The 11,275-nt window shown below is 48.9% G+C and overlaps 1 long non-coding RNA gene across 1 annotated transcript; it reads right to left on the bottom strand.

The window, feature by feature from the left end:
* Nucleotides 1–5,495: 5,495 nt before the first annotated feature.
* Nucleotides 5,496–11,170, bottom strand: LOC135296432 (uncharacterized). Its single transcript, XR_010358544.1, has 4 exons — nucleotides 9,582–11,170; nucleotides 7,929–8,123; nucleotides 7,379–7,483; nucleotides 5,496–7,249 (listed from the first exon to the last, which is right to left on the bottom strand). It is a non-coding gene; the product is annotated as an uncharacterized LOC135296432 (long non-coding RNA).
* Nucleotides 11,171–11,275: the final 105 nt, after the last annotated feature.

The raw sequence follows: 11,275 nt of genomic DNA, 5'->3' as shown, positions 1-11,275 counted from the left end.
TCTCCTCCCGCACCGGCGGGTGCCCGACGTTCGCATTCTTGCAAGACAAAGAGCGGAGGGCACGGTGGTGCGTGGCGCTGTGCGGGGACGGGGCACAGCAGCCGTGCCGAGTGGCCGCCGCTGAGGCCGGTAAAAGCCCTTGACATAATTTCACAGCAACTACCGTTGGCTAAGGGCCGGAGGAAAAGGGAAAAGCCCAACCCCGATGTGCCTCCGCCCCGAGACAGCCGCGATATTTAAATAAAAAAGGAAAGGGCATCCCCGCGCCAGCCGGCAGCCCTGCCCCAGCTTTTGGAGCGGGGACCGGGCGGGTTTGCCAGCACAGCCCTGCCGTGCCAAACCTTGGCCCCTCCGTGAGGACAGAAACGCGGCCCAGGGCCAGGGCGGGGGAACCGGGGCTCTGCCTCCGGGTGCCCAGTACCCCCGAGGTGCCCGCGGGAGGGATGTCCAGGAGGTCCCACTGCCTCCGGAGGCTGCTCCTCCGGCTGTAGGCAGAGCTGCACGCAACTTTGCACAGCTACAGCATCCCTAAGTGTCACAGGTACCTCAGAGGCAGCCAGGATGCGCTTTTGTCTGTACACACGTACCCGAGAATGTTTACGTGTAAACACACCCAGGGATTTATTTATAAATTGATATGCTCGAGTCGCTGTGATCATGTTTTCCCCATGGTTTTTGTGGTAAGAGCATAGGGATGAAGGCCCTTCCCCTCCTTCCTGACCGTCCCTGAGACACAGGGCTGTTATTTAGTGAAAAGCATGTGGAAAAGCCAAAGGTTACCGAACGTATACAGGACCGATGTCTTAGGAAACATCTGCAAAAGTCTGCGCGGCGCCGAGCTGCTCCTGCGCTCCGGGGAGCAGCAGGGTGAGGAAACAGGGGGTGCTTCCCTCCGTCCCCGTCCTCCAGCATCAAATATCTCCCGGAATCCAATTCATGGAGCTGTATTCTGATCTGAGCTCTCTCTGAGTCAGGCTTTGTAAAGACAGAGGTTGTAACACTTACATCAGGTTCCCCCCACCTCTAGGCAGGCAACCTAGTGTTGACTTTTCATTTCAGCCTAGGCTTTAATTGTTTGGGGTTTTTAAATATACAGTGGGAGTACCCTTCTCCGAGCATTTCCACAGACTGTCTCTATCCGTTCTGACAGCTTGATAGATTCCAGCCAGACCCTGAATCTCTTCCAGGGATGAAATTGTGCAGCGACAGGAGAAGCCAAAGCACGCAGGCAGAGAGCCCATCCCGCAGAGCTCCCCTCCTCATCCTCAGAGGACTTCTCTGCTGTGCTCAGCTCAGCTCAAGGCAAAAAAAAAAGAATTATGTGAATTTGTTGCATTTTCCTGAAGAGCTTATGTATTGGGGGAGCGGGGTTCATTTATTTTAAAATCAGCCGTGTTTACAGAAGAATTGCAGCTGTAAAACAAGGCACTTAATTTCTGTAAATATTCTCCTCGAGGGGCACAGTTATAGCGCGGTAACAGCAACGACACAGCTGGAGCTTGCTTCGTAGGTGGATGCCAAAGACCTCGGGAGAAGCAAGTGCCATCCGTGCCGGGACAGGAGCGGGGACCGTGCCCGCTCCCGCGGCGGATGCCCTCGGTTCGGGAGTCGGGAGGTGCAAACGGTGCTGGTTTCGCCTGCTGGGCTCCCGCCGAACCCAGCGCTTGATCCGAGGAGAGGCAGGGGAAATAAATCACTGGCACGGAAGAAAGAAAGGGATGCAAAAATGGTAGCTGCTGGAAGGAAGATCTCTCAGTGCAGTGGCACCAGGGAGCAGGGCAGAGCTTGCTGGCTGGCTGGTAACAGTGTAAATGGAGAAAGAGATCGGTTCTGCCAGCGAGCAGGAGAAAGGGCTAGGAGAGAGCTGACTTCCTAATGAGCGCATATAATGTTGTTAAGGGTTTCAGCGTTTTATGCTGAAGACGCGACTTTTCAAGACACGACTATCAGCAAGAAGAAAAAAATAGAAATTTAGCAAAAATGCAGCCATCGGAAACTGTTCGTTACACTCTGGTAAACATTCCCTCGTGGTAAAATTGTTGGTGGGGGCGGGAAGCAGAGCAAGAAAACGCATCTTCTAGTATGTGCAGCTCTCTAATTAATGAATTTGACAAACTGAAAGGTCTTTCTCTGGTCCCTGTGACTTGACTTCTTTATTTTTTTTTCTTTTTCTTTCTTCCTTTTTCTTTCTTTTATTTTTTTTTACCCCAATAAAGATACTAGATTTGATTTACATATGCTGAATACAGCAGGTTAAACCCAGACAATCTAGGGTTTATCAAGTACATCAAGAAGAACAGCTCTTTTTCTTCTGTTTATTTTGCCATTGTATATTCCGACGCTGAAATATGCATCATTTTTGACAGATTTGGAGTTATAAGACCAAAGAAACTTGTAGGTGTCATCTGTCAAAAACAATTTTTCATAACAGCCTGCAGATGTAATGTTGTTCTTTCTATTCATTGTTTGTGCTATTAAAATCTAAATAAAATCTAAATAAAATTATTCAATTTTTTTGCCCAATAGCCTGTGGACCGTTGCCCTCAGCTTCCTCAGTGTCATCATCTTTCAGTCTAAATATTCAAATAAGCATTTAGAAGAAGACGACAGATTAACCTCAAAGTTTCTGTCTCACTCTGTGTCTCTCACACGGTAAAACAAGGGCACACTTCGGGCAAAGACTTACAGAAGGATTAGCTCTTCCACAGCTAGGAGGGAAAAATCTTTTTTATTTTTGAATATTTCTATCACAGCTTGGTATTTGGGTCTTTTTAATGAGCTGACCTCCTTAAATTATTTGTGGAATGAACACTTAAAACCGGATTTGAATCAAGCTTTGCTTGGTTATATCAGAGTGGAATTAATCCCTTCTTTTGTGTAATTGTTTTTAAAGCTGAATTAGGATGTCCACCGTATAGGTATTCTGCCTGAGAAAGGACTTGCCCCTATTTTTTCTAAACCCCCGTCCCGAAGTATATAAAAAACAAACAAAAAAATCGACTGCGCACACGGAGTTACCGCTGAGAAAAGGTTTTCAACAGTCCGTGTCAGCCAGAGCAGCCCCCCGCGCTGTAGGGCTCACCCCAGCTACAGAAACAGCTTTCGGATGAGTGTGGGACCGGACCTTCTGCAAACGCATGCCCCCACAGAAAAAAACACTTGACTTCCAGTGATCCCTTCTGAGGCTTCCAGGCAGCCCCCGGGGTGGCTGCAGCCCCGGGTACCGAGCTGCCACCGCCGCACCAAGCTGCCCGCACCCGCTGGCGCTGCGGCTTGCGGGCCAAGTGCCTGCCCTGCCCGATCTGCGGAAAACCCTGCAAGTCCCGACAACTTTTATTTGAGAAAGGACAGCCCCTTCGACAGTCTGGGTGCTCCGTACCCGATGTGCTGAGATTTTCTAGTACTTAACCTTGCAAAGAAAAGAGTTGTTTTTTTTTTTAATTTGGGGAAATCAAAAATACGCTTGTCACCTGGGATGGGCTCCCAGAAGAGGAAATATCTGGATTTTCATCACAGCCCACCTGAAGCTGTCACCCCGCCCCGTTGTGCCAGTGGTCAAAGCGAGCCCCGCTCTCCGTGTCTCTCAACTCCAATAAATATCAACCTTAGCGGCGCTGCCCCCGCAGTCTGTCCGCGGGAGGAGAAGCCGGCCCGGAGCCGCGGGGTGCGCAGCGCAGCCGCGCACATTGTGCGGAGAGACTGCGGGATGCTCTCAGGGGGCAGGCTGCGGTATCCCTGTCCTGCGGCCCCGCCGGGCCGGCCCCAGAGGCAGCTTGTGTTGGAGGCCATTTGAACCTGGGGCGAGAAGACAGCAGTTTCTCAAATTCCCTTTGGGAGCCCACAAAACCGGGTGGAAAAGATGTGCATGAGATATATATGCGTGTTTCTCATATATGAAATATGTCCGGGGGAACAGAGACGCGGAATTACATAACGGGGCAGGGATACATTTTCTCTCTTTGGTTGTATAGATTTTCTTTACTTATATAGATCCAGAAATTCCCTCTGAGTTTCTGGCTTGGAGAGAAACCGTTCGTTACCAGATAGAGCGAGGCAGCGAAGCCTGCCCTTCTGAAAGCATCTCTCAAGCGTGATCCGGTGAAGATGCAACTAATTAACTCGCTTCTCTGTTTTCCGCTCATTTCTCTCCTGTAATGTCAGAGGCTTGTTGGGGAAGGGGGTGGGTTTCTCCTCGGGCCAGGCTCTGCTGTGCTCACCAGGAGCCACAACTCCCTCCCGCCTGCCGGGTTGCTTCAAGGTTACCCGATACCTTCGCGAAGTCGTGCAGAAAATCCAGCTCCCGAGGTCCCACAGGACTGAGTCAAGCAAGAAAATTAGTGTTCCTCATGTTATTTGAGTTAATAAAAGCAACACAACTGCTGCAATAGTGGGAGGCTTGGGTTGAAGGTGGAGGAGCTGCTCTCCAGGGGATAATGCAGGTTTTTGATGAAAACCTGGAGGAATAGTGAGAAAGGAAGGAGAGGTCCTGAGGAAGTGGGCAAAGCCCCTGTGCAAGCCTGGAGTAGCAAAGGAGGCATCCCTGCTGTTTCCCAGGGGGGTGGGCTGCAAGCCACTTCCATTTCACAGCAGTATAATTTCCTCTGGAAGGGCCAAGAGCTCATTGCAGAAATCTACACCCTCGAGGCAGACTCACTTTCTCCTTCTCAACAAGGCATTCTCCATCATTTATTATCAGTCCTGCCAAACTGGAGAGGTCCCAGACAACTGAGAGTTGACCAATGTGATGCCCAGCTACAACAAGTGTCATAAGGAGGATCTGGGGAAGTACAGGCCTTTTAGCCTGGCCTCATTCCAGGGAAGGTTATGAAACAGATTATCTTGGGTGCCATCACTTGGCACGTACAGGACAACCAGGACATCAGACCCAGTCAGCACAGGTTTAGGAAAGGCAGGCCCTGCTTGACCAACCTGATCTCCTTCTATGACCAGATGACCCATCTACTGGATGAGGGAAAGGCTGTGGATGTTCTCTACCTGGATTTCAGTAAAGATTTCAATACTGTCTCCCACAGCATTCTCCTGAGGATCTGGCAGCCAGTGGCTTAGACAGGTGCTTTGATGGGTTAGGAACTGGCTGGCTGGCTGGGCACAGGGAGTGGTGGTGAATGGTGTTGCATCCAGTCGGTGGCCAGTCAGTTTCCCCAAGCCTTGGTTTCCCCAAGGCTCAGTTTTGGGGTCAGTCCTGTTTAATATTTTTATAAATTATTTGTACAACGGGATCAAGTGTACCTTCAGTAAGTTTGTGGATGACCTTAAGTTGGGTGAAAGTGTTGATCTGCTGGAGTGTAGGAACACTCTGCAGAAAGATCTGGAAAGGATGGATTGATGGGTCAAGGCCAACTCTATGGAGTGCAATAAGGCAAAGTGCTGGGCCCTGTACTTGGGTCACAAAAACTCCAAGCAGCACCACAGCCTGGGGGCAGAGTGACTGGAAAGCTGCCAAGTGGGAAAGGATGAGGGTGCTGGTCAACAGCTGGATGAACACAAGCCAGCATGTGCCCAGGTGGCCAAGCAGGTCAATGGCATCCTGGCCTGTATCAGCAATAGTGTGGCCAGCAGGACTTGGGAAGTGATTGTCCCCCTGTCCTCGGCACTGGTGTGGCCACATCTCAAGTCTATGTTCAGTTCTGGACCCTTCATTACAAGAAGGACATTGAGGTGCTGGGGTGTGTCCAGAGAAGAGCAAAAGAGCTGGTGAAGGATCTGGAGAGTAAATCATGAGAAGAGGTTGATGTTCAGCCTGGAAGAAAGGAGGTTTAGGAGAGACCTTATCACTCTTTACAACTGCCTGAAAGGTGGTAGAAGTAAGGTGGGGGTTGGTCTCTTCTCCCAGGCAACTAATGACATGATAAAGGGAAATGGCCTCAAGCTGCTCTAGGAGAGGTTGAGGTTGTACATCAAAAAGAGTTTTTTTCATTGAAAGGGTGGTTAAGCATTGGAACAGACTGCTCAGGGAAGTGGTGGAGACATAATCTCTGGAGTTGTTCAAAAAAACAACTGGGTGTGGCAGTTTGTGCTAAGGTTTTGTTGACATGGTGGTGTTTGGTCAAAGGATGGAACTCAATGATCTTGGAGGTCTTTTCCAATCTTAATGATTCTATGCAAAGTTGTTCAGGGTGCAGAGAGGCACCCAGGGTTGCAGGTAGGATAGAGAGGTCTCCTGTCCTGGCTGGGCAGCAGCTGTGGTCAGCCTCCTGACTTCTCAGGAAGCTTTCATTATCCATAACTGCTTAATACTTGTTTAACTGAATGTTTGGGAAGAGGTGAGAGAGAAGCAAACTCTCCCTGTGAGGTGCAGGCTACCTAAGAGACCCTCAGCCCCAGAACAGGTCCGCAATGGAGTGACCCTGGCAACTTGGTCTTTCCCAGAGGCAAAGCCCTCCCTGATGGGACACATGTCCCGTGTGAATGGGTGACTGGCCTGCAGGTTGATCTGTGTGACTCCCAGGGTTTGAAGGACAGCCTGAGGAACCATCTCAGCATCAGGGCAGGGTGAGCTGCCCAGGATCCAGACACACAGGCTACTCCCTGCATGGAAAGCCTGAGCCATTGGAGTGGAGGATGCACTTCAAGCTGACCAGAGGAGTAAAAAATAATCAAAACAACAAAACATTGATATGATACTCCATCCTGCGTATGCTCCTGCTGCATGTTTTACTGAGAGGAGGTGGAGTTAAATGCCAGTGTCTGTGACCCAGAAAGGAAAACCCTTTGAAATAACAGGCTACTATGTGGGAATGCTGATTTTTAAAAATTATTTTAAGCAAAGGTCAGTAGGAGGCGGCTGAACCATCTATCCTCATCAAGAGGTTGTCACAACAGACCGGATGGTTGTAATAACACTTCTGTCCCTTCTTATTTATCTTCATGCTGTAAACCAAACCCTCAACATTCTAAGGTCTTTCCCCCATCTAATGAAATTATTCTGAATGTTTTTGACATAAAATATTAAATGGTTTCTTCTGCAGGAGTCTGCTTTGTGTGTGGAAGTGGAAGTGTCTGTGATGGTGCTTCAAATAAAAAATTCTCCCATATAAATCCTTTTGCTCTGACACTGTCATTCAAAACAACAGAATTCTTACATTCAGATACATGCATTACTGAGCAGCTGAACTTTCATTTCATATGTATAAATTTTATTTGTGGCTACTTGCTGCTGGTTTGACACATGGAGTCACATCCAGGGTTACCACTCCTCCAATCCACCTCGCTTGTTGCAAAATATAGCCTAAAAGACCACCATTATTGGGAAAAATATCGGACAACTGTCACATTACCTAACTTAGTGAAATCATAACAAAAGCTTCCATTAGAAGTGACATAACATAAGCTGGAAGGGGTTTTCAATTCCACTTACACTTCTTTTCCTCGTTCCTTCCCTGAAATGTCTCACATTCTCAGCATGTTTTGTGGAAGCTTGATTAAAGTCAGTAAATCTGGTTTTGTACCATTCATTCATTTCCTGAGGGGATATTAAACAGCAGAGGGCAAACAAGAATGCTTATTGTCAGATCTGTGAAAAGATATGTACTGTTTTCAGTTATTAGATGAATATGTAAACATGTGAAAAACCTGAGAGCATCAGCAAAGACTGTTTTTGTGTGCATCCGAGGAAAAGAGATAAAGAAAATATTGTATTTCCAATTGTGGGGGAGGACCCATGAACAAAAAACTGACCATGTATCATCCTATTTATCATGCTATTTATAAGATGTGGATTGGAAGAAACATATTTTGGGGGGAAAAAAATATATCCAACTATCCTGTGTGTATTTATATCTAGCAATGGACTACGAAGTATATTCAATATGTTTGTGATAGTTTTTATTAGGGGGGCAGAGGGGGACGAGATCAGCAAGAGCTGACAGATAATTTCATCTCACAAATATGACAAAGTATAATTTCACCTGCAGGTTCTTGGCTGCGATTTTTTCATCCTATGTCTGGATGTCCCTCAGAGCAGCAGCCAGGTCTGGGGCTGAGCAGGAGACATCAGCACACACAGCAGCACTGAACATCTGTTTCATGAAGTCTTCATTTGCTTGTTTTGACACACACACACACTGAGGACATGGTAAATAAAGCCATCCTCCACACAGCTCCTGGAAAAGAAAGGTTCAAAAGCAATGTCAAGGGAAAAAAGGCTCTGTCCTGTCTTTCCCCTGCCATGCCTCTGCCCAAGAAAGCATCTCCCAGCTGGGCGTCCAGGGAGATGGAGTCACAGTGGCATCCACACACGGCCATCAGCCCTCCTGCACTGTGGGTCCACACCAGCTGCAGGCCTCCTGGCCTGGCAATGGGCACCCCCAGCTAGAGGAACCTCTGCCTTTTTGCTCAAGAGATGCTGCAGGGCTGAGAATTACAACCCGCCCCCAAGCACTGGGAGCCCCCTGGGTGCCATTCTGCAGGGAGATCTCCAGCACGGCAGGGTGTCCCCTTGTAGGGCACTGGAGGATCTCCAGCATGGCAGAGTGTCCCACTGCAGAGCAATATGTAGCCCAAGGAGTCTTTTTTTCACTCTGGTTTTGGGTCTGTGGAGCAGGGAGAGTTTCCCTCTCCATAGCTCTGTTGCTGGTGTGGTCTGCTGCAGTGCTGTGAAATGGGGTCATACAATATGAGGTCTGTCCTGCTGGGAAAGAGGCAGTCTGGGGGTGGAGCTGGCAAGAATCTGCAGTGCCAAGTGCTCCCATTCCAGCAGTATTAGACAGCCCCTGTGATGCCAGATACAGGGCAAGCAGAGATGTTTCCCATGCCCAGTGTGTAGTGCAGCAATGGCATTTATCATAGCTGTGGTATATATCCTGCCCAGTCCCTACTAATATCCTGCCATACTACAGTGTAAAATCATAGAATGGTTGAAGTTGGAAAAGATCTTTGAGATCATCAAGTTAACCCAGCACTACCAAGTCCACCACTAACCATGCTCCCAAGTGCCACATCCCCATATCTTCTAAGTACCTTGAGAGATAGTAAGTCTACCATTTCCCTGGGAAGCGTGTTCCAACACTTGACAACCCTTTTGGAAAAGAAAGTTTATCTAAAACTTCCCTGCTGCAACTTGAGGCCATTTCCTCTTGTTCTGTCCTTCTCTGGTGGGAGAAGAAACCGACACCACCTTGCTACAACCTCCTTTCAGGGAAGCTGTAGTGATAAGGTCTTCCCTGACCCTCCTTTTGCCCTGGCAAAACAACTCCAGCTCCCTCAGCTGTTCCTCATAAGACTTGTGCTCTAGACCCTTCACCATTGCTTTTCTTTGGATAAGTTGCAGTGCCTCAGTGTCCCAGAACTGGACACAGCACTTGAGGTGCACCCTCTCCAGTGCTGAGTACAAGGGGCTCAGCACTGCCCTGGTCCTGCTGGCCACACTATTTCTGACATAGGCCAGGATGCCATTTGTCTTCTTATCCACCTGGGCACACAGATGTCTCATACTCATCCAGCTGTTGACTGTGCAGAAGCACAGATCACCACCACGAAGTAACAAAACACAGGCACTAAATCAGAGCAAGAGAAAGGCAGGAGTCAGGTAGAGGAAGATGGTGAAAAAAAGAGATGCTCACTTGATATGATAACCAGAAACCTGGGGTTTGCTGCTATTTTGGTTGCTCTAGTGTGTTCAGTGAGGCAATGACAAGCTTCTCTGTTATACAGCAGCCTCTGTCTCTCTCTCTCTCTGCTGATTCCTTGGTGCTGTGCTATGCTGTGTGTGATGTGGTTGTGGTTGTGGGTGGCTGTGATCCAGGGCATTTGCTGGCAATTTGGTTCAACCCTTTGTGACATTGACACAGCAGAGTAAATTGCTTTTCCCATACCCTACAAAGTCTGGATATTTTTTGGAGAAAGGTGTCAGGTCGGAGAGCCCCCACTCAAACACGACTCCCCACAAACCCAGCCTGTGGTTTCCCTCGTGTCTCCTTGCACTGGGAAAGGAAAGGTTAAGAGTTTACAAAATATTTTTTCTCTACCTCCCTCCTCCACATTCCTATGTACAAACAGGGTCTGTAACCTAGAGTCTCTCTGGCATGTCAGAACAGTGTCTCATTCTGCCAGGAAAGGCATTTAGAAACACCACTGGCTCCATCTGTCCTGGTTCCAGCCAGGACAGGCTCAATTTCTGATGTAGCCACGAGGGCCAGGGCCAGGACCTAGAGGTTATTCTATGCCACCTCATGCCATTTGCCAGGGACAGGGCAGGAAAAAGGCTGGCTTGCAGGCTGGGATAGCACTGCAGAGGGAGTGGTTGGGCATTGATGGCGGTTTCCATGGGGTGAGGGACAACTTTTGTTTTCTTGTTTGCTCTGTCATTAGTGTTGTTGCTGTTACTGTTCATTTCTTATCTCGTTCCTTTTCCCAGTAAATTGTTCTTCTCTCAGTCCATAGTATTTACCTTTTGTGCCTCCAGTTCTGCTTTCCAGCCAGCCATGGAGGGGACAAGGGGATGGGGAAGTGTGCGAGTCATGTGAGGTCTGGAGTAGTTTCAATGTGAACATGACATTTAAGAACATAATTTCTAAACCATGACACCATTTTACCCTCTGTGCATCTTCCCTCTCTGCTTCATAGCTCCTAAAAAGAACTTAAATTTCCCTTTAACTTTCCTGTTCCCAAGTGTTCAAGTGTATGATATTGACACATCTCAATTCGTGTGTTGATACACCTCAGATCCCACCAAGAAGCTGAAAGCCACCACAGGAAAGAGCATGGAAAGGAAGCAGGGCCATTTACTTCTTGTTTGTAGTTTAAACCTACAATTATTAAGTAAATTCCTCCAAAGGCTCTCTCTGATGAGGAAAATTCCAGCATGGAGCAAGCTGAGCCATGAAAACTTGGGAACAGATATGTTAAAGGGAAATTTAGGTGAGGTGGAGACAGTACAAGACAAGTATGCTCTGGATCTTCCTGGCTACTTCCAGTAAGGACCTTATTGGGAGAAGCAGCCAGTTTTGCACTGACAGAGGGCAGGTTTGGACTGGAAACAGGGATGAAACTCCTTCCGTGTGAAGGTGGCGAGGCACTGGACAGGTTGCCCAGAGCAGCGGTGGCTGCCCCATCCCTGTCAGCGCTCAAGGCCGCGTTGCACGGTGCGCTAAGCAGCCAGGCCTAGCGGGAGGTGTCCGTGCACATGGCGGGGCTGGACCGGGTGGTTCGGAAGGTGCCGGCCCCCGGGCCCATCCCGGTCCGTGTCCCTGTGCCAGCCAGGGGCCTGCGGGGCCGCCGGGGCGGGCGGAACCCGCGCGCGGGGGAACGGTTCCCA

Source organism: Passer domesticus, chromosome 3 (genome assembly GCF_036417665.1).
Source record: "Passer domesticus isolate bPasDom1 chromosome 3, bPasDom1.hap1, whole genome shotgun sequence".
Classification (NCBI taxonomy): Eukaryota; Metazoa; Chordata; class Aves; order Passeriformes; family Passeridae; genus Passer; species Passer domesticus.
The sequence above is the reverse complement of the archived record's forward strand: the minus strand, read 5'-3'. Positions and strand labels throughout refer to the sequence as shown.